The sequence below is a fragment of the Xyrauchen texanus genome, chromosome 6 (genome assembly GCF_025860055.1).
Source record: "Xyrauchen texanus isolate HMW12.3.18 chromosome 6, RBS_HiC_50CHRs, whole genome shotgun sequence".
In the NCBI taxonomy this organism is placed as follows: domain Eukaryota; kingdom Metazoa; phylum Chordata; class Actinopteri; order Cypriniformes; family Catostomidae; genus Xyrauchen; species Xyrauchen texanus.
The window spans coordinates 3,254,888-3,280,623 of NC_068281.1; the positions used below are offsets into that span (position 1 = coordinate 3,254,888).

At 45.2% G+C, this 25,736-nt stretch overlaps 1 pseudogene; it reads left to right on the plus strand.

The window, feature by feature from the left end:
• LOC127644513 (piezo-type mechanosensitive ion channel component 2-like) overlaps positions 1–25,736 on the plus strand; it is a 125,002-nt pseudogene that overhangs the window by 26,948 nt on the left and 72,318 nt on the right.

Below are 25,736 nucleotides of genomic sequence, written 5' to 3' on the forward strand. Positions count from 1 at the left end.
CTCAATGCTAATGACAACCAAGTTGCTCAGTCTGACGTCTGTCATAGTTGTGCGTAAATGGGTCTTGATCAGTTTAAAAGCTGAGAAGCTGCGCTCACATGCTGCACTGCTTACTGGCAGGGCTTCGTCTATCTTACACAGACAAAAGAGCTCATGAAAAACATCCTTATGAGGCTCAAGGAACACTGCAAATTCAACAATACTTGACAGCTTCTGCATTGCTCTTTGCTGTTTCCTTTGCCAAAGCCTCCTTTCTTGGTGGAGTTCATGAATGAGATCTTCAGAATCAATTTCATAAATTTCTCCTAAGCTTGTGCTTTTTGGGTCAAGAGCATGTATTCCTCTCATCAGGTCACAGTTATTTACATTTACATTTTTGCATTTGGCAGATGCTTTTACCCAAAGCGACTTACGGTGCACCTATTACAGGGACAATCCCCCTGGAGCAACCTGGAGTGTCTTGCTCAAGGACACAATGGTGGTGACTGTGGGGATCAAACCACCAACCTTCTGCTTACTAGTTCAGTGCTTTAGCAGACTATGCCAACACCACTCACAGTTATCTTTAGAAAAATGCCTATCTAACTACCCAAGCATGGTGTCCATAATGGGGTAGAATGGTAGTCTTCCTAAAGTTATCCTTATCACTAGTGTTACATTTGTGCTGACCTATTGTAGATGTTATGATAGACCCACCAAGTCTGGAGCTAACATTTTGAGACCTCTTCTTCATAGCTATACTGCAATTTGTGGCAGTGTCTACACTATCTTTCCACAGACTGTCAAGAAATGACTCACTTCTGTACTCCTGAAACGAGTCTTTAAGTGGATTTACTAAATCCACAGCCACAGATAAGTCAAGAAAAGGAGATTGGAGGGTGCCAGATAGCAGCTTTGCGTCACCAAGGAGCCTTCGGAAAGTTGCAAGAAGACTGACAAAGCCTAGGTCTAACTGAGAAAGTAAACCTCGAGCATCTACAGATCTTTCTCCACTATTTTCTGTAGCAATTTCATGCAGAAGACGAAGCACTGCAAGCCAAGTATCTACATGCCCATCTCGTATCACTGAGCTTCTGCAACTCCCTTGGCTGATATCCATACATTTCTTTTTGCACATCTAGCAACTTCTGGTGAACATAGGACCCAGACATGTACACATAGAGCTTCTGTAGTAAAGAAATAAAGCAATTGGCCTCTGGGACTGCCTTTACAGCATCCACGAGTACCAAGTTGAGGCAATGTGCATTACAATGTACATAAAATGCATGTTTTGCATCAGTCTTTATTCTGGCTGCCACTCCAGAGTGTTTCCCACTCATTACAGAGGATTCATCGTAACCCTGTCCAACAAGATTGGATTTGTACTCAAGTCCATATCTTTCGAAGCAGTGGATTATTTTGTCCTGAATTCCTTCTCCGTCTAATCTTGTTGCTTGCTGAAAGTCAAGAAAACTTTCATGCACTTCTCCATTGTAGTAGTAGTAGCGAAGTACCAGTGAGAGATGTTCCTTCTTTTTCAGGTCTTTGGTCTCATCGGCAATCACAGAGAAGACTTTACTTTGCTTCAATTCCTCAATTTTGTCTTCAAATTTTTGTTTCCAAATTTGACAAGCATTCCAGGATTTCATTCTGTATTACAGAGCTTGTATACTTTGCATTGTGGCTTCCCGTCATTTCTTTCTGTACCACTGGGTCATGCTTTGCAATTGTAACGGGAGCCAGCTGGTAGATAGCTGTGCAGTGTGTAAACCTCACTCTTCTGACCTCAAGAGGTGCACTAGCGACTGACAGCCTTTAGCCTCCTTGTTAGAGCACCCGCCTCCCATGCTAGAGACCTAAGTTCGAGTCCCGTTCGGAGCGGGTAGAACAAAAGCATCACACAATCAACTCCAATATTTCTAAAAAGTTCCCTGTTATCTGCCTCTTCTGTCTCACGGTGACCTCGTTGGGCAATATTTTGTGTTGCAGTTAAAAGAAGTACTTCAGCCACTGTTTTAATATATTTTCAATTCTCTTGGACCTTCTTCCTGGATGCCTCATTAATGGCATCATGTATGGAGAAGTCAGTGAGTACTGCCTTCTTGTGCTCACCCCATGCAAACATAGCATCAATTGGCATTGACAGCTTCGTGCTTCTGACCGACCGTTATACTCCAGACCTGGCGCCCGCTGCCCGCGGCCTGCCCCTCCCCACTCAGCTCACACAGCTTCAGTCCCACCACTACTATACATTTACATTTACATTTACATTTATGCATTTGGCAGGCGCTTTTATCCAAAGCGACTTACAGTGCACTTATTACAGGGACAATCCCCCCCGGAGCAACCTGGAGTTAAGTGTCTTGCTCAAGGACACAATGGTGGTGGCTGTGGGGATTGAACCAGCGAACTAGCGACCTTCTGATTACCAGTTATGTGCTTTAGTCCACTACGCCACCACCACTACTATAATGGTCAGAAATATAAAACTGACCCTGGGTCAGTGTGGCTGATGTCATCTTTGATTGACAGGTGTTTCTCTTGGTTATTTTTTTCTTGTGTTGATGAACATGATGATATACCAATCAGTTCTGGGGTGGCCACAGGGTGGCCATTGAGATTTCAGGGGTGACCCAGACCACCGCTGGCCATCCCCTAAAATCGCCACTGAAAGCAGACAATAAGTGCCCAACATAGATGGGAACTCCTTCAATACGATTTAAAAAGCATCCCAGGGTGAAACCTCAAGAAGTTGCTTGAGAAAATGTCAAGAGTACAAGTCTGCACATTCTAGGCAAAGGGTGACTACTGTGAAGATGCATATATTTTTGCCAATAACCGATATTTTCAACTATCGGCACCGAATAATCTGTAAAACCAATATATCGGTCTACCTCTTATTGTACGTGACTTTAACAAACACATCTTGGTGTGCAGTGGTTGGGCACCACTATTCGAGTACTATTTGAGGGTGAATGAGATTTGAGGGTCATATTTCTAGATATATGTATGGAAAATGTATTTAAAAGTCCATCCATGGATAAGCTCCCCTAGATCAACCTTCAGTGTAATTCCTAGCTGGAGGTCTTGTTATGATATATTTTCTAAGCACATTAATAATTCCATACATTTGCGATTATTGCATTCACCACATGTTTACCTTTAAAAGGCCCTGATGTTATTAAGTATTCAACTAGATCGTTGCATTATTAGAAGGAAATGTAAGTGCTACCTGCCTGTAAAAACGTTCTGTGTGGTTTCCAGGTGGTGTCTTTGTGATAATCTGGTCTCTAGATATGATGCTTTCTTCAGTGGAAGCCTATGAGATTTTTTGGATTGTTTGCCTGGTGTGAAATGTGTCTTATCACCCAGACAATTCAAACATGAAACATTTTCAACTTATTTTGAGTGAATCAACCCTTCACCGGCTTGGGAAAAACTGTTGTGGAAGTTTTAGAAGTACCCAGTATGTGTTTAATGAGAATTATTTATACTACTTTAATATGGTGCAAGCTTGATTATACTGAACTGGGTGGAGAAGCTTATAAAGCTGGCGCACAACATATGTGCAAGATGTTCAAACTGGAAATTGCTGCCGGAATAATCTGCATTCTCTCAGCTGCTCTCCAGTCTCACAGATGGCGTGTGGTTTTACAGGGACTCTGGCGATGCCTGCGGTCAGTTGTTTGTTATAGACACAATCACCTGGTACAGTGCATTACAGTGAATGCTGGGAGTCTCATAAAGACAAACATTTCTTTGTCAAATAGGCCTACATACATTTTCAAGAAAGCAAGATGACATGTGCAAATTATGCAGAACAAACACACTATCTGTTCTTAACTAGTTGTTTAATGACCCACCACAGTACCAGAATTGTTTATCATACAAATAAATAAAAATGCCCACTCTTCAAGTATGTGTATATGCATAAATGAAATACTCAAACCATACCATCTGGCACCAACAATCATCCATGCAATCATCTAATCAGCCAATTGTGTGGCAGCAGTGCAGTACATAAAGTCATGCAGATACGGGTCAGGAGCTTCAGTTAATATTCACATCAACCATCAGAATGGGAAAAAAAAAATGCGATCTCAGTGATTTGGAGCATGGCATGATTGTTGGTGCCAGATGGGCTTTCTGGGATTTTCACGCATAATACGTCTCTAGAATTTACTCAGAATGGTGCCAAAAACCAAAAACATCCAGTGAGCGGCCGTTCTGTGGATTGAAACGCCTTGTTGATGAGAGAGGACAACAGTGAATGGCCAGACTGGTTCAAACTGACAAAGTCTACTGTAACTCAGATAACCACTCTGTACAATTGTATATAATCTCAGAATGCTATATTGAAAGGCGGGTTGGCACTGTTATGGCAACGCAATGGGGACCTACACAATATTAAGCAGGTGGTTTTAATGTTGTGGCTGATTGGTGTATGATTTTGTGTTTGTGTAGTGTTATTGGTGCAGATGCTGGCAATGGTATCCGTGTTTTCTTCCCGGATATCGGCATGTTCTTGGTGAGTCTGTCGATGTGGCTGCTGTGCAGAAGTCTGGTGCAAAAACGGCCGACCGAGGAGATGGCACATGACAACCACGAGTTTGAGCCAGAGAAACAGGTGCGTCAGAGTTACTGCATACCTCATATTACACAAACACACATACTATACAAACACCTGCGGCTCGGTTTATACAAACCCACATGCACACAACAGAGAACATGTGTGGACACCCCTGGTATTCGTAGTGCAGGGTTCAACAAAAGGATTGCCTGCCAGTTGTCACTATAGCTGTTGGGCCAGTGCAATCTTACATTTGTTGTACATGTGTTTTTATGCCTTGCAGTCTTACACATTTGTCTCTTTGTGATGTAATGAACATGGTTATTTCTAATCCTGCTGATTTAAAATAGTCACCAATGTAACGTTATTTAGCTGGTGTTACGTTTACCTTGTCTTGTCTCACTGTTGCCCTTTGTTTGTCATTTTTGTTATTCCTTAGTTTTCACTTTTGTCACCCTTGTACCTCCATAGTCTTCCTGTCAGCCCTCGTGTTCACTGTTCATTGTTTTCACCTGCCCTCGTTAAGTTTCCCTTTTGTTTCTGTTTATCACCTTATCATCTTGTTTGAGTTCTGTTTGTTCACTGGCTCCCGTTTTCCCTTGTCCATGTATTTTAACCCGGTTGTTTTCACTCCCCTCTGTCAATCGTTGAGTGTTGTTAGCCTGGTATGTTTTCCCTGCCCGAGTTCTCTGTTTTTAAGTTTCCTGTTTCCCCATTGTGGGTTTTTCCTTTGTGTTTATTTGTTTATTTGATCATTGAATAAAGTAACTTCATTTGGATCCGCACCTCCTCGTCTGCCTTCGCTGCCTCATTCTCGTTACAGAACGATTGACCCTTACCATGGATCCAGTAGTTATTTGGGCCAGCCACCAGTTGCTCAACTTGAAACAAGGAGATCGCCCAATAGTAGACCACGTTTTCAACTTTCTCCCTCTGGCGAATCTTACAAACTTCCCGGACTCAATGTTGATGGTCTTCTTCAGGGACAACTTGAACCCCTCGCTGAGGGAGCGGGCACCATTGCTAACGCCCAGCTGGACTCTCCTCGACTACATAGAGGCGACCCTACTAGCGAGCATCCCACCCACAGTAGAGACCCCTCAGCCACCCCTGGAGCCCACGCCTGCCCCGGTCTGCGAGCCAGTGCCCACACCTGTCACTGTGAGCGAGCCCACGCCTGTCACGGTCAGCGAGCCTGAGGTCACGCCAACCATGAACAACGTTCCAGCGTTGTCAGCCTCATCAGCCCAGAGGAAGAGGAGAAAGGGAAGGGGCTCTGCCCTCCAGCCTCCGTCTACCGCAACTCCGTCCCCAGAACCCCCCGTGGCTCGGCTCCCAGCGTCCAGCGAACCCAAGCTTGCGCATACCATGGTCAACCATCCAATGCCTGTAGCCTCAGATGTCCGTGAGCCAGCGCCTGTAGCCTCAGATGTCCGTGAGCCAGCGCCTGTAGCCTCGACTGTCCCTGAGCCAGCGCCTGTAGCCTCGACTGTCCCTGAGCCAGTGCCTGTAGCCTCAGATGTCCCTGAGCCAGCGCCAGTAGCCTCAGATGTCTGTGAGCCAGCGCCAGTAGCCTCGACCGTCCCTGAGCCAGCGCCTGTGGCCTCGACCATCCCTGAGCCAGCGCCTGTGGCCTCGACCGTCCCTGAGCCAGCGCCAGTAGTCTCGACCGCCCTCGAGCCAGCGCCAGTAGCCTCGACCGTCCCCGAGCCAGTGCCTGTAGCCTCGACCGTCCTCGAGCCAGCGTCTGTAGCCTCGACCGTCCCAGAGCCAGCGCCAGTAGCCGTGACCGTCCCAGAGCCAGCGCCAGTAGCTGTGACCGTCCCAGAGCCAGCGCCAGTAGCCGTGACCGTCCCAGCGCCAGTAGCCGTGATCGTCCCAGAGCCAGCGCCAGTAGCCGGGACCGTTCAAGAACCAGCGCCAGTGGTCGTGCCTGTCCTAGAGCCAGCGCCCCCCGAGCCTTCCAGGGCTCCTCCTCCCGAGCCTTCCAGGGCTCCTCCTCACGAGCCTTCCAGGGCTCCTCCTCTCAAGCCTCTCGAGCCTTCCAGGGCTCCGCCTCTCAAGTCTCTCAAGTCTCTTGAGCTTTCCAGAGCTCTGCCTTCCGAGTTTCCCGAGCTTTCCAGAGCTCCGCCTTCTGAGTTTCCCGAGCTTTCCAGAGCTCAGCCTTCCGAGTTTCCCGAGCTTTCCAGGGCTCCGCCTTCCGAGCTTTCCAGGGCTCCGCCTTCCGAGCTTTCCAGAGCTCCGCCTCCCGAGCTTCCCAGAGCTCCATCTCTCAAGCCTCTCGAGCCTTCTAGGGCTCCGCCTTTCAAGTCTCCCGAGCCTTCCAGGGCTCCGCCACTCAAGCCTCTCGAGCCTCCCAGGGCTCCACCCCTCAAGTCTCCCGAGCCTCCTACGGCTCCGCCCCAGAGCCTCCTGAACCTCCTATGGCTCCGCCTCCCGAGCCGCCTACGGCCCGCCTCCTATGGCTCCGCCTCCCGAGCCTCCTATGGCTCCGCCTCCCGAGCCTCCCACGGCTCCACCCCTCAAGTCTCTTGAGCCGTCCAGAGCTCCGCCCTCCGAGCTTCCCAGAGCTCCACCTTTCAAGCCTCTCGAGCCTTCTAGGGCTCCGCCTCTCAAGTCTCTCGAGCCTGCTGGGGCTCCGCCCCTTGGGCCTCTCGGGCCTTCCAGGGCTCCGCCTCTCGAGCCTTCCAGGGCTCCGCCTCTCAAGCCTCTCGAGCCTACCAGGGCTCTGCCACTCAAGTCTCTCGAGCCTCCCAGGGCTCCACCCCTCAAGTCTCTCGAGCCATCCAGGGCTCCGCCCCTCGGGCCTCTCGAGCCTTCTACGGCTCCGCTCCCAGAGCCTCCTGAGCCATCCTCGGCGTTGCCCCCTGAGCACTCCTTGGCTCCGCCTCACAGGTCCTCTACGGCTCCACCTCCTAGGCCTCCCTCGGCTCCACCTCCTAAGCCCCCCACGGTCCTGCCTACGCCTCCTTCGGCGCCGCCTCCGAAGTCTTCTACTGCTCCGAAGTGTCTGTTTGTTCATTGGCTCCCGTTTTCCCTTGTCCATGTATTTTAACCCGGTTGTTTTCACTCCCCTCTGTCAATCGTTGAGTGTTGTTAGCCTGGTATGTTTTCCCTGCCCGAGTTCTCTGTGTTTAAGTTTCCTGTTTCCCCATTGTGGGTTTTTCCTTTGTGTTTATTTGTTTATTTCCCGAGTTCTCTGTGTTTAAGTTTCCTGTTTCCCCATTGTGGGTTTTTCCTTTGTGTTTATTTGTTTATTTGATCATTGAATAAAGTAACTTCATTTGGATCCGCACCTCCTCGTCTGCCTTCGCTGCCTCATTCTCGTTACAGCTGGATAACACAGATGAAGATTTGTCAAAATTTTAGTATTGCTAGTCTTGGAAGCATCTGTTAACAAAAAGACAAACACACAAAGGTGTCGGACATCTGTCCGTAAATCTCTCACTCTGTTGCAACGCCGTCTTCGGTCGGCCTTTATCGCCCTCAAGGGCTAGTTAGCATGATTAGGGGCCGGGTGTGCATAATCACGACACGGCCCTGCCCTCCGTCCTGCCACATTCCTCCATCGTTCTCTCAGGCCGGGGAGCCCCGGTCATCCCAGTCTACCTGGATGAGGGAGGGGACAAGGGGAAGGAAACCAAAAAAAGTGTGGCACCTATATGCCGTAACGGCGATCATGACAAATTAACAAAACGTTAAAAAAAAAGAGAGGGAAAGGCTAACTCGGAGCGGCAGTGGGAGAGAGAGAGAGAGAAAAAAAAACACGTACTCGACGGTTCTCCGATACGCCGTAGTCCTCGGCCACTCTTCCACCTTTTAATGGACGACGGTCAAGCCTCCCCTGGCGGATCAGAGGCAGTCCTCCAGCCCCTGGCGGACGGAAAGTCCTGCCGCGTTTTTGGTGGATGGTAGGGGTCTCCTCCGCCCCTTTCAGCGGTAAACACTCCAGGCGGTTGGTTGGGAGTCCCTCCTCCCTCGCGGTCGGCGGCCATTCCTCCACTTCCAGGTGGCCGGGCTCCTCCGTCCTCCGGCGGATGGCCGTGACTGCTCCTTTGGGGTGGATGGTAGCGGCGAGAATGTGCTACCGCTAACAAGCTAACAGTTTCCTGTGCCGTAGGCCCTACACATGTGGTGCAGTTATGAGACTGGTTGGGTTTATTGTCTGTTTGTGAGAGATTTAGAGATCAGGGTTGATCCACAACACATCCAGAGCAGGTAATGCATGCAAAGGCAAAGACTGCTCTTGGAATGAAATAAAAGCATACTGTGAACTGCATACTGTTTAGTATGTTCTGTGCACTGCCTACTTTTTTATTTAATAGTATGTAAAATAGTATAATGCAATCAGACGTATGCAACACTGGTGTAAAATGATCTCATTATGTTGCATGTTTATGTGTCCAGTCATCTCGGAAATAAAAACTGTTATGTTGCTATGGGCAGTCTGATCAAATCAGTTCAGAAGTGGCATACTGGCACACTACTAGTAATAATAAGAGTAGGATGGTAGTGTGCCATTCCGCATTGAGCTAGGGAGTCAACGTTGGAAGCGGAAGGGAATGTTGAGCCCATTGCATGTTGAGATACAGGCTGTTCTTGTGTTCTGTGTTTTAGCAAATATAGCAGGTGAACAGGTCATGCATACTGAAAATGTGCATGCTTTGCGTAGTACACATAATGCATACTACAAAACCAGGTCAAGTAGTAGAAAATGTAAGTGAAATTAGAGGTAAACTGATATTACAGTTTAACAAAATTATAGCCAGTTGGTGCCAATATATAGCCTCTATATAAGTCATTATAAGTCTCCATCGTTTCAAAATAAGAGTCACCCGTGTGATTCTGGCTTGTTTGAAGATAAAAGTCCCTCATTATGTATGAAATCATAATTTTTTCTGGAGTTAATTTGATTAAATTTGGACTCTTTGTCTGTGCTCATCATAGTAAGCAAAGACTAAGACATTTATTTAACGTTTTATTCATTAATTTGAAATCAGTTATCAGTATTGGCAAAATATACTATCGGTCGACCTCTAATTGGAATAAATGATAATGTCGTCCACACAGGAGGAGAGTGATGAGAAGGTGGAACTTGATGACAATGATGATGAAATGGTCTTTGATGAAGACTTTGATGCAGAAGATGAAGCAGAGGACTATGAGAGGGAGGAGGAAGAGGAAGAGGCGGAGGAGAGCACAAAGATGAAGATCCTTCGCAGAGTAGCAGGAGTGGCAAATAAACTGAAGGAGACCATCGGCAACCTCATCACAACCGCTGGACAGGTGGTGGTCACCATTCTGCTCGGTTTGACAGGTGAGATATCATTACAAATGTCTATCCAGAGGAACCTTTCATTGCTCAGAGGTTGCTCTTTCAGTTATAGTCATGATATCAGTTATGTTTCCTTTAGGTAGCAACCTTAGTTGTGGCATCATTTCAACCACATCAAACAAATTTGCCCTTTTCTCCCAAATTGGAATGCCCAGTTCCCACTACTTAGTTGGTCCTCATGGTGGCGCGGTTACTCAGACATTCCGGGTGGCGGAGGACAAGTCTCAGTTGCTGCCGCTACTTATCTCGTGGCTCATCGTGCATGACATCACGGAGACTCCCAGCACCAACTTACCACACGTCCCATTGAGAGCGAGAACCACTTAATCGTGACCACGAGGAGGTTACCCCATGTGACTCTACCCTCCCTAGTAACCGGGTCAATTTGGTTGCTTAGGAGACCTGACTGGAGTCCCTCAGCACGCCCTGGATTCGAACTCCCGACTCCATGTGTGATAGTCAGCATCAATACTCGCTGAGATATACGGGTTTCAAACAAGTTTGCCCCTTTAAAACTTAGTGTACTCGTTATACAAGTGGACACTTGTCAGTGAAGAGCATGCTTGAGATGAAATATGAGACAAGTGATGTGTGATGAGGAGGAGGGCGTGGCTGGGCCACGCTGGAGCTCGGCCAGCACTGAATCAGCAGGAGAGCGAGATAAAGGGCAGCCGGAGATGCCGGTTCGGGAGAGAGAGAGAGACACACACGGCAGCGTTGCATATGTGTTTGTTTACGTTTGTTTGAAGTTGAGATTCAGATTAAACTTTACGTTGACTGTTCAGACGGGTCCCGCCTCCTCCTTGCCCGTCCTTACATGATGTTTGAAGAAAACAAAGAAAAATCAAGGGAAATATCACTTTAATTGGGGCTCATTGCCAATCAAGCTGTCATTTTTCCATTTTTTGTTATTTAATTGTGTGTATAGTATAAATTAAATGTTAGCTATGAAATTAGCCTTGGCAAGACAAAATTCTGTAATTGTATTTTTTTTATTTTTTTATTTTTTTTATGACAAACAATTACATAAATCTTCTGTGATACATGAACAGACACTGTTAGACATTGTTAGTAGACAAATTCAATTTTACCATCTAGAAAATTCAATTTTACCTTCTAGAAATGAACATGGATGAAAGTGCCTGAAATTGAAGCATCACCCAATATGGATATCATAGATCAGATCATTTGGTCTTGCATGAAGAATTTGATGAGTTTTGACTTTTGTTGACAGATTGTGTTGCTGGTTGATCATCACAGTTTTTTTTTGATGATCTATCTTCTTGTCTTCAGGTATGATGCTCCCCTCTCTGACGTCAGCCGTCTACTTCTTTGTGTTTTTGGGTCTGTGCACTTGGTGGTCGTTCTGCAAGACCTTCGACATGCTCCTCTTCAGCTGTCTGTGTGTTCTCATGGCTATCTTCAGCGCTGGACATCTCATCGTACTTTATTCTAACCAGTTCCAGTTCCTCCAGGAAGCCATCAGACCCAAGGACAGTTACGTCAGGTCAGACACACACACACACACACACACACACACACACACACACACACACACACACACACACACACACACACACACACACACAAAAGACAAAGACAAAGATCCCCCATTTAGCCTTAACAGACTGTAGGGGCAAGTGCTGTTAGCGAGCACCTATGAAGGCCGGAACGGTACACAAGGGGGTGGGTGGCCAGCACCACGCCCGACCACCTTTGTCTCCCCAGTGGCAATGTTTACACACCGCACCAGGTACTCATTTTAGGCTGAGTCGACCTAGGGTAGGCCTGGGACCAGTTCAGATAATCGTCACTGGTGTTAGCCATGAGCGGGAATCGAACTGAACCAGGTTCGTAGCGCGCTTACCGCTACATTACCGCTCCCCAACACACACACACACACACACACACACACACACACACACACACACACACACACACACACACACACACACACACACACACACACACACACACACACACACACACACACACACGTTGTGTTTCCATGTTTTATGGGGACTTTCCATAGACATAATGGTTTTTATACTGTACAAACTTTATATTCTATCCCCTAAACCTAACCCTACCCCTAAACCTAACCCTCACAGAAAACATTCTGCATTTTTACATTTTCAAAAAACATAATTTAGTATGATTTATAAGCTGTTTTCCTCATGGGGACCCACAAAATGTCCCCACAAGGTCAAACATTTCGGGTTTTACTATCATTATGGGGACATTTGGTCCCCACAAAGTGATAAATACACGCTACACACACACACACACACACACACACACACACACACACACACACACACACACACACACACACACACACACAGAGACAGGTCGTCCAAGCTTGGTGACTGCAAAAATAGTTTTCGGTAGCAATTCGTAAAAAGGTTACCTTTGTTAACATTAGTGAATGCATTAGATATCATGAACTCACAATGAACAATGTGTTTATTCATCTTTACTAATGCTATTAAAAAAATACAGTTGTTCAATGAAAGTTCAAGTGCATTAACTAATGTTAGCATATACAACTTTTGATTTAAAACATTTCTTAGTTTAAAGTTTTACTTAATTTTCTCAGGGGGCGTTCTCACCAATTGTTTATATTTAGATGCACTTAAGAATTTTTTTTATTTCAGGGTTTTTACAGAAAATGGCATTCTGAAACATCATGTAAACCAGAATGCTGATTTCCTTTCGCAGTTTAAGGGATTAAAAGAAGACGGTTGAACACACACAGGTTTCTCGGCAAGAGAATGCAGCTTATACGTTCATGTAAACGCATTCGTGCCGTGCTCACTGCTTTATAAAGTGCATGCACATGGGAATGCCACATTCTCGGAATAAGCCTCTCCCTGGTGTCCATGAAAACATAGTTAGTGTCTCCCTGTATTTATCAGCATCTAGTGAAAGAGTGGCCTGTTTTTTTAGACGTCTTGTCAAGTTATAAAGAATTTTAACGGTTAAAAACACATCTCAAGACATCTGCGTTCTGTTGTATTCATCGTGCTGCATCTTGTTTAGTTTTGTACAAGGATGCTTTTGGTCTGAACGGCCCCTTGCTCAGTATTTATGGTTATGTTTTGTGCAGATTTGTGCTTTTTCTTAACGAAAAGGAGGGATGAGTCGAAACTCATTTATGTGGTAATCAACATTATGCCACAAATGCTGTCGATTGAGCTTAACGTGCATTGAACCCGGAACATTCCTGTATTCCTTATTAAAACGTGAATGAATGAATTCATCTGTATATACAGTATATATATAAAGCTCTATAAATGCATAAAAAGTGATGGTAAACTTTAGAACCAAATGTGTCCGATGTATTTGTTGCCCCTCATTAATTATTTCTAAATCATTAGAATCTGAATACAAGCTTGTTCAACAGTGCCAGTAAAACTGCTATTCTACATCATATGTTTAATGTCATATTAATTGTATTTATCTGCTCTTGCATCATACATAATTAATGTGTATGAGAATAGTCATCATGTCCTGCAGCGCAGTTTGCTGTGTCTGTGTGCCGTGTGATTTGAAAACACAGATAATAGTCGCCGTATCCCATCTGCTCGTGTCTATTCTGATAAAACCCCTCTGCATATGATCCATACAGTTGCACGCTGTGTGTGCTGACAGATTTATAACATACATTGTGAATACTTTCAATACCTCCCATATGTTTTATATCTGACTCTTTCATTATTTTACATTCATTTATATAACTGCCTTATTGAAATAGATCCAATCATTTACCACTTTAGCAACATGACATTTTATAATGTTCAAATTAAGCAAAAAGGAATGAGAGGCTGTGCTTGTATTATGAATGTAGTCACGGCTTTCACCGGATATTTCCACCTGTTTTCTCGGATTTGTACCGGGTTATCTGGTGGAAAGTACCTGGTTATACAGCGGTTGTTATCTGTAGGTGCTGATGGGTGGACTTGTGTTATTGCCCTTGACTCTTTAGATGGAGACGAGGGTTATATACAGTAAATGCAGGTATATCCTGACCTCTTCACACACATGCACTGTTGTCGTTTCCACCTTCCTCACCGGTTGTTTACTGGCGATTGCATCTTCTTCTAGTGTTTCTTCATGACAGAAAAGGCTCATTTGTGAGTGTCCTCACTTTGTGGACACACTAATAAGCTAAATTCCTTCTTTTCTTCATGTATTTTTCCTTCCCCTTTCTTGCTAACTACCTTCCTTCCTTCCAGCCTTCCTTCCTGCTAATTTCCTTCCTTCTTTCCAGCCTTCCTTCCTCCCTTCCTTCCTTCCTTCCAATTTCTTGCTAACTTCCTTCCTTTTTTCCTTGTTCCTGGCAAAATTCCTTCTTTCTTTCCTCCATTACTTGCTAACTTCCTCCCTACCTTCCTTCCATTAGACCGAGGTGATGCAGGCAGAGATCAGTGAGGTGCATCACATTTTCCTTCTGTTTTCTTGCTAACTTTCTTCCTTTATTCCTTCATTCCTTGCTAACTTCCTCCCTACCTTCCTTCCTTCTTTCATTCTTTCTTTCCCTTTCTTGCTAACTTCCTTCTTTCTTTCCTTCCTTCCTTCTTTTCTTCCTGTCTTCATTTCTTTTTCCTTCCCATTTCTTGCAAAATTCCTTCTTCCTTCCTTTATTCCTTCATTCATTGCTATCTTCCTTCCTCCCTTACTTCCTCCCTACCTTCCTTCCTTCCTTCCTACATACCTTCTTTTCTTAATTTCTTTTTTCCTTCCCCTTTCTTGCTAACTACCTTCCTTCCTTCCTTTCAGCCTTCCTTCCTTTCTTCCTTTCTTCATTCCTTGCTTCTTCCCTTACTTTCTTCATTCCCTTTTTCTTCTGTATTCTTGCTAACTTTCTTGCTTTATTCCTTCATTCCTTGCTAACTTCCTCCCTACCTTCCTTTCTTCCTTCCTTTCATTCTTTCTTTCCCTTTCTTGCTAAATTCCTTTTTCCTTCCTTTATTCCTTCATTCATTGCTAAATTCCTTCCCCTCTCTTTCTTCCTACATACCTTCTTTTCTTCATTTCTTTTTTCCTTCCCCTTTCTTGCTAATTACCTTCCTTCCAGCCTTCCTTCCTTAATTCCTTTCTTCTTCCCTTACTTTTTACCTTTTTCCTTCTGTTTTCTTGCTAACTTCCTCCCTACCTTCTTACCTTCTTTCCTTCCTTCTTCCTTTCTTCATTTCTTTTTTCCTTCCCCTTTCTTGCTAAATTCCTTTTTCCTTCCTTCCTGCCTTACTTCATTCTTTGCTAACTTCCTCCCTACCTTCCTTTCTTCATTCCTTCCTTCCCTTTCTTACTTCATTCCCTTTTTCCTTCTGTTTTCTTGCTAACTTTCTTCCTTTATTCCTTCATTCCTTGCTAACTTCCTCCCTACCTTCCTTTCATTCTTTCTTTCCCTTTCTTGCTAACTTCCTTCTTTCTTTCCTTCCTTCTTTTCTTTTTTCTTCATTCCTTTTTCCTTCCTTCCAATTTCATGCTAACTTCCTTTCTTCATTCCTTTTTTCCTTCCTTCCCCTTTCTTGCTAAATTCATGCCTTGCCCTTCCTTCCTTCCTTGTTAAATTCCTTTCCAGCTTTGTTTCCACCTTCTCTCCGGTTGTTTACTGGTGATTAAATCTTGTATTGTTTCTTCATTACAGCTATTGCTCAGTTGTGAGTGTTGACACTTTGTAGACACACTAATTAGTGCAAATAATTCCATATGCATGCACACACTGCATGTTCAATGTATGTGTGGTTAGAAAAATTGGTCACAAAAAAATCAGTGCTCAAGCACTTGGCTGAAAAACTCTATACAGAAGTATACTTTGAGTTTAAGACAAAGAATTAAACTGTCCCTTAAAGGCAACATGAAATCAACATTGACCCTATTTATTAATAAATGTTCCTGATTTTAATTTGAGTGGTTCTTCAAAGCTTTTTATTCTAAAGAAAAAAATGGTTTGTATTTGCAGTCTTCCATTGCAATATAATAACTTGCCATAACTTTCAATTTTGGCTGATGTCATCTATGCCTGCTGTTTTAGTCTAATTTTGTTGGTCATGCAGCCTTTCTAAAATCTTGCCAACAGTTAATAGTCTACTTTATTGCTATAAAATATTTTAAAGCAATACATTTTTTGGCTAATAATGATAGGTTTGAAAAAGAAGCGTTATCATTGGGATACGTATAGATGCTCTGGAGGGTCAAACGCCTTATTAAAAAATGTGGCTGTAGAGTTTCAGATGAGGAGTAGTCCTCTGGTGGATACATCAACGTCCCGTCCTACATTATTTTTACTAATTGAATATTCTATTTTCCTTGGTAATATGTCACATTACAGAAATATAATGGCTTGACAACTATTTTTCTTTCTTGCTAACATTCTTCCTATCTTCCCTTCTATCTTCCTTCATTCGTTGCTGACTTCCTCCCTAACTTTCTGCCTACCTTCCTTTTGTTCCTTCCTTCCAAACTTCCCATTTTTTTGCTAATTTCCTTCCTTCTTTACTTCATTCCCTGCTTACTTCTTCCCTTCCCTCCCCTTTCTTGCTAACTTCAATCCTTTCCTCCCCTTTCTTGCTAACTTCCTTCCCTCCCCTTTCTTGCAAACTTCCTTCATCCCTCCCTTTCTTCCTTCCTTGCTAATGTCCTCCCTAACTTCCTTTCTTCCCCTTTCTTGCTACCTTCCTTCATTCCTTCTTTCCTTCCTTCCTTCATTCCTTGCTGACTTCCTCTCTACCTTCCTGCCTACCTTCCTTTTATTCCTTCCTTCCATCCTTCCCATTTTTTGCTAATTTCCTTCCTTTTGTCCTTCATTCCCTGCTTACTTCTTCCCTTCCTTCTCCTTTCCTGCTAACATTCATCCTTCCTCGTTAACTTCCTCCCAACCTTCCTTCCTTACCTTTTTTTTGAAAACTTCCATTCTTTCCTTCCTTGCCATTTCTTGCTAACTTCCTTCCTTTCTTCATTCTTTTGTTCCTTCCTTTTTCATTCCTTCCTTTCTTCTTTCTCCTTTCTTGCAACTTCCTCCCTGTCTTCCTTCCTTCCTTCATTCCTTGCTGACTTCCTCCCTAACTTCCTTCCTTCCCCTTTCTTGCTACTTTCCTTCCTTCCTTCCTTCCTTCCTTCCTTCCTTCCTTCCTTCCTTCATTCATTCATTCCTTGCTGACTTCCTTTCTACCTTCCTGCCTGCCTACCTTCCTTTTATTCCTTTCTTCCATCCTTCCCATTTTTTGCTAATTTCCTTCCTTCTTCCCTTCCTTCCCCTTTATTCCTTGTTAACTTCCTCCCAAACTTCCTTTCTTTCCTTCCTTCCCATTTCTTGCTAACGTCCTTCCTTTCTTCATTCTTTTGTTCCTTCCTTTCATCCATCCTTCTTTTCTTCTTTCTCCTTTCTTGCAAACTTCCTCCCTGTCTTCCTTCCTTCCTTCCTCTATCCTTCCCACCCCTTTCTTGCTAACTTCCTCCCTTCCTTCCTTCCACAGTTTGTTTGGTATATCCTCCATTGTTCGGACGGACTGCTCTTCTACGTGGAAGCTCATGGTTAATCCTGGACTGAATTGGAATCATTTTGTCAACCCCATCATGCTCTTGGTCCTGTACTACACACTGGCCACCTTGATCCGTCTGTGGCTGCAAGACCCCATGATTATGGTAAGATTAGGATCACTTGTCGCATGCCATCTTTTACTGTGACATTCTTCTGTTTTTAGCCATCTTTTTCTGTTGTTCTAAAACTTAAGTCGTCACATTGAAAAATAAAGCACTACAATGTTAATTTTGTATTATTTTTATGTTGCCACCTAGCAAACCAGTGTAATAGTTATATATTTGATTTATGCATTTGCGGTGCTTTCACCAGCACATGCCATTGAGATCCAGTGAAACTGATTCATAGAACCAAGTCATTTCCTCTTAAACATCATATTGACATCTCTCTGCAAACAACCAGTTTGATCTCATCACCTTTTCACCCGCACTCCTGTCCTCTGCATTCCAGTTCACAGGTTTTTATAGACTGGTCAATGCACGACATCCTTTCAAATGGTACATATTTGTTCATATTGATCCATAGGCCTCTAGGTTTGATTAGAGCGCTTTATCGTGATTTGGATAACGCCATAAATCTGAGCGATGAGAATAACTAGTGACATGACACATCACAGAGTGAGTTTTCTTTTATAAGCTGCTCTGTGATGTTTTAATTCAATGCGTTGTACCCACTGACTTTATTTCTCTTTACTGATGTTTCCAGGAGGAGATTAAGAAAGAGGAGGTGAATGAAGGAAATGGGACGGTTGTAAATATTTTTGGTCTAGCCTCAGACATCAGGAAGCGTCTGCTCTGGTGGAAAGCCAATCGGAATACAGAGGAACAACATGTGAGAAAGCAAAGAGTTTTGGGATGAATTTATACTCCAATGGCAAGCCAATAAATGGATTTTTAACGCAAACATGACAGAATTTTCTTTTTTGGTTGAAATATCACTTTAAGTGGTTATCTTAAAGTCTAGTTTGTCTCCCCGTCAACTATTACATGTTTTTGTTCCTTGCATTGGAGTGCTGGTCTCTATCTGTGTATAGTGGTGCTGTACATTACTGTACTCAGAGCTGGTGTTAGAGAACAGCATAATGTTATCGATCCTCCTGTACAGGTCAATACATTCACCTCGCCCCTGTCTGCAATCTCTTTTCTAGCTCATCTCCACTCAGGATGGCTACAGCACCTCTGAGGTTTGCGCTGATTGTGGTTTTGCCAAGTCTTATGTAACTCAGTGTCTGCAAATTGAACTGTTGTTAAATATATTGATTTTTGTGGCTTGTGTTTGTGTATGCGTTACTCTTTGTGGGTTCTGGGTGAAACCGTTCCGTCTGTGTTCATCTTTGGGTGAATCTCTCAAACATGTATCCAGGTCACATTTCACCCCAAAATCAAAAAGAAATAAGAAATTGCATTTTGCATTAAAGGAATATTTCAGGTTCAATGCAAGTTAAGCTCTGTCACAAGCAGTTGGAGTGTTGTTTGCTACAATAATTTTGCTAAATAATTTCGACTTGTCCCTCCTTTTCTTTAAAAAAGCAAAAATGGAGGTTACAGTTGTTATGAATGAGGCTGGAGTTAAGACAGACGAGGAGGTGCAGATCCAAACGCAGTTTTAACTTTATTGAAATAAACGGACAAACAAAGGAAAACCCACGATGGGGAAACAAACATAAGCAGGGAACTCGGGAAGGAAACACAGAGCAGGCTTAACAAACATTACCAACATTCAACGATCGACAGGGACTGAACAAACGGGCAGCATATAAATACAAGACAGGACCAATGAACAACCAGAACTCAAAATGACATGATGAGGTGATGAACAGAAACCAATGGGAAACTAACGAGGACAGGTGAGAACAATGAACAATGAACACAATGGCTAACAAGACTATGGAGGTACAGAAGGTTCAAAAGTGAAAACTATGGAGTGACGAAAGTATCAAAATGGGAGACAAAAGGGAAACAGTAAAACAGGACAAGGTCATACGTTACATAGCCCCCCCTCTAAGGATCGGATCCCAGACGATCCAAAAACGAGAAAACAAAACCCAATACAAAAACCATAGAAAACAACATGATGGCACCAGGGGCAGACAGACAGACCAGGGGGGGCACAAGAGCAGGGGGGCAGTCCAGGGGGCACAGAGGGCAGGCAGGACGTCCAAGGGGGGCAACAAGGGGAAATTAAACAGTCCACGGGGGCACAAAGAGACAGGTTTCGATGGTCTGGGAGCTGGCCACCGGGTAGATGCAGGAGGCCTAGGAGGAGACCACTGGACAGGGACTGGGTCAGGGGGCCTGGGAAGAGGCCACGGGACTGGGACTGGGTCAGAAGCCCTGGGAAGAGGCCACAGGACAGGGACCGGGTCAGGAGGCCTGGGAGGAGGCCACGGGACTGGGACTGGGTCAGGAGGTCTGGGGAGAGTCCACGGGACTGGGACTGGGTCAGAAGCCCTGGGAGGAGGCCACAGGACAGGGACCGGGTCAGGAGGCCTGGGAGGAGGCCACAGGATAGAGGCCGGCTTTGGTGGCCTGGGAGGTGGTCGTGGGCCAAGGGCCGGTTCAGGGGACCTGGGAGGTGACCACAGGACAGAGGCCAGTTTTGGTGGCCTAGGAGATGGAGTGGCCACAAGGGAGGCCGGCGGAGCCGCGTGAGGTGGAGCCCAGGAGGACCTCTGAGGCGGAGCCGAGGGAGGTGATGGCTCAGAAGGCCCAGAAGGCGGAGCTGAGGGAGGCTCAGGAGGTGGAGCTGAAGGAGGCTCAGGAGGCGGAGCCGAGGTAGGCGGCGCCGTGGGAGGCTTTAGGAACGGAGACCAGGAAGGCTCTGGATTCTCTGGGGGCAGAGACGTAGGAGGCTCTGAGGGTGGAGCCGTCGAAGGCTTGAGTGGCTCGAGAGGCGGAGCCGTAGGAGGCTCGGGAGGCTCTGAAGGCGGAGCCGTCGAAGGCTTGAGTGGCTCGAGAGGCGGAGCCATAGGAGGCTCTGGAAGCGGAGCCGTAGGAGGCTCTGGAAGCGGAGCTGTAGGAGGCTCTGTGAGCTCAGGAGGCGGAGCTGAGGGAGGCTCTGGGGGCTCAGAAGGCGGAGCTGAGGGAGGCTCAGGAGGCAGGGCTGAGGGAGGCTCAGGAGGCGGGGCTGAGGGAGGCTCAGGAGGCGGGGCCGAGGAAGGTGGCGCCGTAGGGGCCTTTAGAGGCGGAGCCGTAGGAGGCTCGGGAGGCGGAGCTCTAGAAGGTTCTGGAGTCTCTGGGAGCAGAGCCATAGGAGGCTCTGGAGACAGAGCCATAGGAGGCTTGGGGAGTAGAGCCGTAGGAGGCGGAGCCGAGGAAGGCCTAGGAGGCGGAGCCGAGGGAGGCTCGGGAGTCTCTGGAGGCAGAGCTGTAGGAGGCTCGGGAAGCTCTGAGGGCGGAGCCGTCGGAGACTCGGGTGGCTCAAGAGGCGGAGCCCTGGAGGGCCCGAGAGGCTTGAGGGGCAGTGCCCTGGAAGGCTCAAGAGGCTTGAGGGGCGGAGCCCTGGAAGGCTCAAGAGGCTTGAGGGGCAGAGCCCTGTAAGGCTTGAGGGGCTTGAGGGGCGGAGCCCTGGAAGGCTCGAGGGGCTTGAGGGGCGGAGCCCTGGAAGGCTTGAGGGGCGGAGCCCTGGAAGGCTCGAGGGGCGGAGCCCTGGAAGGCTCGAGGGGCGGAGCCCTGGAAGGCTCGAGAGGCTTGAGAGACGGAGCCCTGGAAGGCTCGAGAGGCTTGAGAGACGGAGCCCCGGGAGGCTCGAGAGGCTTGAGAGGCGGAGCTCTGGGAAGCTCGGAGGGCGGAGCTCTGGAAAGCTCGGGAGGCTTGAGAGACGGAGCCCTGGAAGGCTCGAGAGGCTTGGGAGGTGGAGCCCTGGAAGGCTCGAGAGACTCGGGAGGCGGAGCTCTGGAAGGCTCGGGAAACTCGGATGGCGGAGCTCTGGAAAGCTCGGGAAACTCGGATGGCGGAGCTCTGGAAAGCTCGGGAAACTCGGAAGGCGGGGCTCTGGAAAGCTCGGGAAACTCGGAAGGCGGGGCTCTGGAAAGCTCGGGAAACTCGGATGGCGGAGCTCTGGAAAGCTCGGGAAACTCGGAAGGCGGAGCTCTGGAAAGCTCTGGAGGAGGAGCCCTGGAAGACTCGAGAGGTGCTGGCTCTTGGACGATCGAGGCTTCTGGTGCTGGCTCTTGGACGGTCATGGCTACTGGCACTGGCTCTTGGACGGTCTTGGCTACTGGCACTGGCTCGTGGACGGTCTTGGCTACTGGCACTGGCTCGTGGACGGTCTTGGCTACTGGCACTGGCTCGTGGACGGTCACGGCTACAGGCGCTGGCTCGTGGACGGTCACGGCTACAGGCGCTGGCTCGTGGACGGTCACGGCTACAGGCGCTGGCTCTGGGACGGTCGAGGCTACAGGCGCTGGCTCTGGGACGGTCGAGGCTACAGGCGCTGGCTCTGGGACGGTCGAGGCTACAGGCGCTGGCTCTGGGATGGTCGAGGCTACAGGCGCTGGCTCGTTGACAGGCGTGAAAGGACGAACCACGGGCGAATGGAGGGTCAATACTGTGGGAGGTGCTACGGGGTTCTCCTCGATGATGTCCACTGTTAAAGGAGAACCGCGAGGCCTGTAGGGTCTCCTCAACTAACGCCGAGCGTCCAGTTCGCGCTGCCGGTGGCAACCGCTCCTTCAGCCCGCCACTCAGGTTGCCTCGAAGAAGACCACAAGGGAGGAATTAGGGAAGTCTGAAACGTTTGCCAGAACAAGAAAGTCGTGGATGTGGTCTTCTATCGGTCGGTCCCCTTGCTTCAGGCAGAGCAGTTCAGTAGTTAGCCCAAAAACTGCTGGATCCATTGTGTGGTCGATCGTTCTGTTATGAATGAGGCTGGAGTTAAGACAGACGAGGAGGTGCGGATCCAAACGCAGTTTTAACTTTATTGAAATAAACGGACAAACAAAGGAAAACCCACGATGGGGAAACAAACATAAGCAGGGAACTCGGGAAGGAAACACAGAGCAGGCTTAACAAACATTACCAACATTCAACGATCGACAGGGACTGAACAAACGGTCAGCGTATAAATACAAGACAGGACCAATGAACAACCAGAACTCAAAATGACATGATGAGGTGATGAACAGAAACCAATGGGAAACTAACGAGGACAGGTGAGAACAATGAACAATGAACACAATGGCTAACAAGACTATGGAGGTACAGAAGGTTCAAAAGTGAAAACTATGGAGTGACGAAAGTATCAAAATGGGAGACAAAAGGGAAACAGTAAAACAGGACAAGGTCATACATTACAACAGTGAGGCACTTACAATGGAAGTCAATGGGGCCAATTTTTTGTGGGTTTAAAGGCAGAAATGTGAATCTTATAATTTTACAAAAGCATGTTAATTCTTCCATTAAAACGTATGTGATGTTTGAGCAGTAACGTTGTTTAAATTGTCATTTTTACTGTCGTTTGTTGACATTACATCATCATGGCTTAACACATAACTTTAGACAGAAAAGGTAAGTGATTTTATTACACTAAAACCTATCGTTAACATATTGTTTATGTCCTGTGGCTATACTTTTGAAACCATTTACGGATTGGCCCCATTCACTTCCATTGTAAGTGCCTCATTGTAACCACAATTTTTGCTTTGTTTTTTTAATAAACGATGAAAATATTTGTTGTGGTGATCAATATTATGGCACAGATGCTGTCATTGGAGCTTCACTTGTATTGAAGATTAGAATAGAAGAACATGGAGCTCTGCAACAGATAGCGTGTCCCCACAAAGCACCCCACTGAATATTGAGTCAGTCTGGGATTACAAGAAGAGACAGAAGTAACTGAGAAAGCCGAAATAGATAAATACTGTGACTTGGAACATCCTATCTGCCAACAACCGAGAAATACTGTGTCCAGGTGTATCTACGAGAATTGATGCTGTTTTAAAGGCAAAGGGGGTCACGCCAAATATTGATGTAGCTTTTTTTATGTTTACTGGACTTTGTATGACGTTAATTGATAAATGAAAACTATTTATGTCATTATTATTTAAGACATCCTCACTACATTTTTTTCACTAGTGCCTAAAACGTTTGCACAGTACTGTATATATATATATATATATATATATATATATATATATATATATATATATATATATAAATAACAGTTAGTTCCGGTCCTCGAATCTGATTGGGTGAGAGATGTTCCATGAGCACTGATGGTCTGACATCATCAACACTCTGACGTTTCACTGTGTGTGTGTGTGTCACTTCGCTTGTGTTCGTGTTCATGCCGTTCTAAACTAAAGTGTAAGAGTATTGCAGACTATATATGTCAGCCAGCTGCTGGTGGTAAAAGATCATTTTTATGTGTAATATGAGCCAGTTAGGTGATGTGAAGTCATTCCGTGTCAGCCAGTGTTTACAAACAGCACTCCGTGATCGCTCGTTTTACTACTACACTACTAAAGCTAGTAAATAGCTTTAAACGGCTTTAAATGAACAACATCAGCATTGCAGCTCATCACAGCTGAGAGACACAACAGAGTGATTAATTACACAAACTGAAGGTGCTTTTCACCTCTTTCACCTCTTATTGGACTTTCCACATTGGAGTGGGCACACTGTTTAAAACGGTAGCGTTTCATTGTGGTTTCTTTAGTTAAACACTCCTGTGCACCGGCTAACGCAAGATAGGGAGAAATACCCCCACTCAGAAAGCTGATCTTCAGAAAGCTGCCAGCATCTCTGATTGGGTGTGGCAACAGGTGATCACACATGCTCCGTCTCTCTCTCTCTCTCTCTCTCTCTCTCTCTCTCTCTCCATCTATCTCTCTCACACACACACACACACATCCATCCATCCTTGTTTATCCAATAACTTGTTAGAAACCGCACAAGCCATGATACTATTTCTGAAGTGAAATTTTTGAATTACTAACGGGGGTTTGGATGCATCATTTGTTTTGAACCAGCAACGGCAGATTCTGATCCATCGCGTAATAAAGTATTTCCATGCACAAATGCCTTTTAATGACAGTACTCAGTTTTTCAGATTTTTTTTAAATGTACTTGTTTATTGAACTGTTTTATATAAGCAATATCACACTTGCAATCGTGCTATATGGCCCTATATTAGCACTAAGCAATATAAAACAAGCACGAGTGCGATATGGCCCGACATCAGCACTGCTGTGATTCGGCCGCAGGCACGAGTGCTGTAGATAATCACAGCAGTGCTGATTTAGGGCCATATAGCACGATTGTGAGTGTGATATTACTTAAATATCATATATATATATATAATATTTTGGGGTGAAATATGACATGGACATGCTTGGAAGGAGTTAAAGTGGTAGAATGCACATAGTCTTGCATGTAGTTTTATGTTTAAATTGTTCAGATATATAGTAAACAAATATTTTTCATATTTGTGTTGTACAACAGGAGTATGTAATGTGATCGTGTTAATAATTTTGTCTGTGTTTATTATAAAGGTAGTGGTGGTTAACTCCAATGGGACATTGTTTGACTGTGTGTCTGCTGTACCCACTGAAAGCAGGCCTGTCAGTCTGGACATATACTTGACTCCACAGTACAAAGTTGAGGGTAAAACACATCCATAAATACATTGTATTTCATCTTAAAGAAGTAAATATCATGACGTTGTTTTAACTTTCAGTTCACTGTTCAGTTTTCTTGAAAACAATCTAGTTTCACAACATATGTTAGTGCAGATAACTTCAAAATCCCAATTAGAGTCGAAACTGCCTTAAGACTCTGATTCTTTTTGCCTCAACAAATAGAACGTAAAAGCCAGTTGTTTGTTAGTCTTGTGATGCCAGACTTTTGACTATCAGCATGTAAATACGAATTCTGTCTGTCCAAAAGTAAAGAGTGACAGTTATTGTAATAATATCAGCTATTAAAATACACTTTCACTTACTTATTTGTCATTTTTCGGAAATATCATGAACATTTCCACCACAGTGTGATTTCCACCTCATCATAAATTACGTACTGTGTCTGAGAATATTCTGTGATGGAAATGACATTTCATGCATAATACAGCAATCCTCTTTGTCTTGCAATAGCTAATATCATAGCATGCATTTTAAATCAATTTTGTAAAACAATTATTATTATCATCATTACTATTAGTATTATTATTGTTATTATTATTATTATCATTACTGTTAGTATTTTTATTGTTATTATTATTATTATTATCATTACTATTATTATTATAATTACTATTATTAATATTATCATTACTATTAGTATTATAATTACTATTATTATTATGTTTAC